Source organism: Magnolia sinica, chromosome 12, assembly GCF_029962835.1.
Source record: "Magnolia sinica isolate HGM2019 chromosome 12, MsV1, whole genome shotgun sequence".
Lineage (NCBI taxonomy): Eukaryota > Viridiplantae > Streptophyta > Magnoliopsida > Magnoliales > Magnoliaceae > Magnolia > Magnolia sinica.
The window spans coordinates 59,378,798-59,383,829 of NC_080584.1; the positions used below are offsets into that span (position 1 = coordinate 59,378,798).

Sequence of the window (5,032 nt, forward strand, 5' to 3'; positions counted from 1 at the left end):
AATGTCAATTCATCTCCAAGGGTAACTATGGAAGCGAGTATATTTCAATTGACAAGAATGGCCATTGTGTAAAAGTGAACTGCAAGCCAACATCCATGTGCACATTTTGCACATTGGAGCACAATCAGGCAATCTATCGGAGATGATATTCCGTCTCATGGTTTGAATTCTCCTTCATTAGTGACTAATTGATTGGCATGCTTTCAAGGATCATTTTTTTTTTTTTTTGTGGACTAGAGAAGTTTTGAGGCGTGTTCAGGTGAACCGGTTGATTTAACGTTCATTGCTATCAACAAGAGCTACCTCCCAATGATGGATTCATTTGTTGCAGAAAATCTCCCTAATATCATACATGAGATCTACCAACAGTAGTACAATTGAAAAAACAAAGTAATCAAAGAAATATTCAGCATCTATACTTTAAATGGGCATGAAGAAAGCCAACATTGGTATCTCCTCATCAAAAGTTTGGTCCTTCAAAGTTTAAAAAGGCATGAAACAAGGCTGTGCCTTAGTTGCAGGAAACCATCTACAAAGCAGGAAACATGTTTCCTAGGAAAAAAATGGGTTTGATTTTCATTTTATGAAAGAGGTGGAACTGGACAGAAACTCAAGGAAACATAAGGGAATAATATTTCCCTCGGGGCACTAGAAAAGATATTTCATTTAAAAAGGTATCCTCTCTCATCTTTGATTGATTTCTTCCATCATTACTTACAAGTAAATCATCAATGGGTTCTAATTTAGAGCTTTTAATAGAAAATTAGAAATCTCAAAAAGAAGGCATAGTTAATACTCCAAGAAGTTCCAAAGCAGCTGAAAGAGATTTCATAAAGAAAATACGAGGTGGAGAATAACAGAATCTGCTGTTCTGCCACTTCTATACTTGAAAGTTGGGAATCTTGCTTGCTTGCATTTTGGTTGTCATTGTACTCAATCTGAAATAAATCTCTATGTTAATATCAAATTAGAAGATATAAAAAAGAACAAAAGAAGTGTATTCATTTCTAGGAAAGAAGAAGATCACTAGGAAACAAAAATTGATGTTTCAAGAATCTTAGAGATGAATAGTTTCAGCTTTTTAGTGGGTACATGGGGCAGTTGTAAGAAGCAAGAATTAATCTAAATAAGTTTTGTGAGCTAATCAAAGCAGGCATTGCACCCTTCGCACCTGGACATGGGAACGACATTAAGAAAGAAAAATAAGGACCCAATTCAAGTAAGAGAAATTCTGAATCAACTGTAGAAAAATCAAAAGATAAGAGAAACCCATGTCAGAAATATTAAGAAAACTTTTATCTAATGGAGCACATCGAAGGATGACAGATCATTCTTACCAGTGAAAACAAATTTTCAGAAGCTTAATAGAATGTCTTTTCATGATCATTTTAGTTTGGGAAATAAATCTGAATTACTCATATGGTTCTAAGAAAATGATACCAGAAAATGCCAACTGAATTAAATAGATATTCCGTATTTAGCATGAACAATTTAATGAACTAATCATCAATGAGTATCAGTAGCTAGTTGCCCACCTCTTGCTTTTGTCCCAATTTTATATATTCTGGCGCTTCGTCAACAACAACTAAAGGCGCTGGTTCACAGAGTTTTATAGCTGGATGTAGATCCTTTAAATGGCCCCATTTAGGCCGTCTCAGTAGGCCTAGAAAGAAGTGTAGATGTCATAAAATAAACTGACAAATAAGCAAGAATCTTCTACATAATGATCACAATAATAGTAGTTAAGGAACAGATTTCGAAAGTTGAGAATCTATTAGCATTGATAGATCATGACCATCTGATTCTTTGAAGCCATTAAAGACTAAATTGACAATGGATCTTGGTTGTTGAACACTCTTAAACAATAAAAAGAACCAAAATACATCCTTTTTTTTCTTTCTTTTTCTTTTCTTTTTTCCTTTTTTTTTTTTTTTGGAAAGAGAAATTTCGAAGGAGATTTTGATCCTCCAACGTCCAATGCTCCTAAGCTATCCTTGTACCATTTGAACAGAGTAATTGAAGGAGATCTAGAGGGCTGTGTTGAAGTTTTCCCTTGAATGCCTATAATATTAATACAAAGGCATGTTCTTTTGACTGGAAAGTACATTTTGGGTGTTCCTTCGACTACAAGAGGACTACTCTTTCATGTAATTAAATAAATAAATAAATAAATAAAATCAAGCTAAAATATCACCCTACAGAGACAAAATTAAAGTTTATAAGAGATTCAAAATCCTAGAAATTTCAACTCTTTCATCTCGTTAACATCATTTTCAGCACAAATTCAGTAATTAGCTGAATGAATTATTTCAAGAAAGAAAGAGCAGTGGATTTACAAAATAACATCAGTACAATCCAGACAACATTACCTAAGCAGAGCTGAAGGCCAATTTCACAAATAATTATCATGTGAATGACCCTATCCTTAGAACAGTTCCCATTAGCTACCCACTGGACCATCTATTGCATCAGGTGGGCCCTTAGATAATGAATCCAAAACTGTTGATCTTTAATGGATGGCATGCATAGTTAAGTATCCTTGGAGAAGCAGCTCCCGAACAATGTGCATTATTCACCATTTAATCTGTATTTATACGAATGCTTATTGTATGATTGCAGACACCATCTCATTTTCTGGTTAGTGCCGGTATTGATGTGATTTTGGCTGTTGGCAGCACTGCTGTGATGTCATGAGTCAAACAAGTGATGCAAACTTCTATCTCATTTTTGTTGACCTATTCAGTTTATGTGGTTGCCTCATTCAGTTCCCTATTTTAGATTGAAACTTGCTGCTAATCCGCATAGGAGAAATTCTTGACAGGCACATTCATTCACCAATTTCCCAGAATGCTGGTTCAAAAGATAAAACTAAGAAATGTATTGAGTTTTATGTCTGAACACAGATGAATATTATCATTAAAGAGTATGAAGGTATGGTTTCCATTTCATAACGAGGAAAATTGTGCATGATGACTCACATGGTTCCTGCTATACGAGTGCTGATGTGGGTCTTCTCCTCTTCACCAAGCCTTGCCAGACCAAAGTCAGATATCTTTGGTATAAGATCCCGATCGAGCAGTACATTGGTGGCTTTGATGTCTCTATGAACAATTTTCAGTGTCGATTCTTCATGGAGATAAGCTAGACATCTAGCTGTACCAACACAAATCTTGTGCCTTGTTGGCCAATCAAGCTGCAAGCCTGCAATTGATATTCTTCTGGGCCTATAAATCATCCAGTTAAGAAAAAATGAGTCATATTACTTCCTGTTGCATCCGTACTGCATACACATATTGGTACAAAAACAAATGAGCTCACCAAACAGAGCACGAGCAAGGCTATTATTTTCCATGTACTCATAAACTAGCAATAGTTGATCTTCCTCGATACAACATCCATAAGGTTTTACAAGATTTGGGTGTTGCAAAGTAGATATCATGCCTATTTCAGTCACAAATTCACGGCTTGCTTTGATTTGGATGAAAGCTGTTTCACTGCAATTGAAGTACTGTCTGATAATAGACCCTGCAATATAGTAATGTAAGAAGTTCTATTACCTTTTACTTGAAATATGTTGGTCTCAAAGGTAATTATGTATCAGGATAAACAGTGATTCTGTAGTATACCTTGTAAACAGAACCAAAACCACCTTCCCCAAGCTTGTTTGAAATGTGAAAGTTGCCTGTGGCAGCTCTAATCTGTCTTAAGGTAAACAAACTGGTTCGTAGATCTAAATCTCTGAGATCTGTCCACCGGACAAAGTTACACATGAATGTCTCAAAAAAGTTGATAAATTCCACATATTTTACTAGAAAAGTGCAGTCTATGCATGATTTATCACACATGAATTTGTATTAAAGCTCGTTAGCCGTCCATGCCATCCAGGAATGTCTTGTATCACACTGCTTGACTCTTACAAGCTCCCACATTGCTCGGTTAGAAAGACAGGATTTTTTTTTTCTTCTTTTGGTTAAGATTCATATAACGTGCTAGATGCCATGGCACATTTGTACAATTCCCAATCATGGTTTTAAAATTGCCAAAAAGACTTAGAATTGTCGAAGTTGTATCACTTCAGTCCGAAACAAAACAAGTCACCAAACCAAAACAAAACTGAAATGAACCAACACGGGCCAGTTGTACCCATTTCTGTCCAACAGACAATTCACACTCAGAAACCTCTATTTAAAATCTATCTATAGAAGTACTGAAATGTACCATAGAAACGATGAACTTATCACCCAAAGAAAGTCACAGCTACTACAAAATCAATGACCAAGCCTTCCGATTTCCGAGCTGATATTGTAGCAGAGCAAGAATTGATGCAGGACAATTAGCCACTTGCTCTAAAAGTTCAAACTGTTATAGTATGGCGAATTAATCCATTTATCTCATAGCCCAGGCCCCACATCTCATGGGTTAGGACCTCGGCCGAACCCCCTTCGTGGGCCCCAAATCACATGGGCCGCCCACTTCGAGTGTGTCCCCGCATCCCACGGGCTATCCCACTCGAGCCCGGTGTGAAATGCGCATTAATCACCCCTGGTAAGAAGTCTCGAACACAAGACCTCCCCCGTGGGCCCTAAATGGCATGGGTCACCCACCCCGAGTGTGCCCCTCCATCCCACAGGCAACCCCACTCGAGCCCAGTGTGAAAATGCCCTTGCATTAATCACCCCCGGTGAGGAGTCTCGAACACGAGACCTCCCGCTCTGATACCAATTTGATGCAAGACAATTAACCACTTGCTCTAAAAGCTCGAACTGTTAGAGTATGGCAAATTAATCTATTTATCTCATAACCCAGGCCCCACATTTCATGGGTTAGAACCTCGGCCGAACCCCCTTTGTGGGCCCCAAATCACATGGGCCGCCTACCCCAAGTGTGTCCCCGCATCCCACGGGCTACCCCACTCGAGCACTGTGTGAAATGCGCATTAATCACCCCTGGTAAGGAGTCTCGAACACGAGACCTCCCCTGTGGGCCCCAAATCGCTGGGTCACCCAGTCCGCACAGCTACTTCAAAATCAAT

The 5,032-nt window shown here is 38.3% G+C and overlaps 1 long non-coding RNA gene across 1 annotated transcript; it reads right to left on the bottom strand.

Moving 5' to 3' along the window:
- Positions 1-2,950: 2,950 nt before the first annotated feature.
- On the bottom strand, positions 2,951-4,250 carry LOC131220552 (uncharacterized). Its single transcript, XR_009158677.1, has 3 exons — positions 3,627-4,250; positions 3,319-3,525; positions 2,951-3,224 (listed from the first exon to the last, which is right to left on the bottom strand). It is a non-coding gene; the product is annotated as an uncharacterized LOC131220552 (long non-coding RNA).
- Positions 4,251-5,032: the final 782 nt, after the last annotated feature.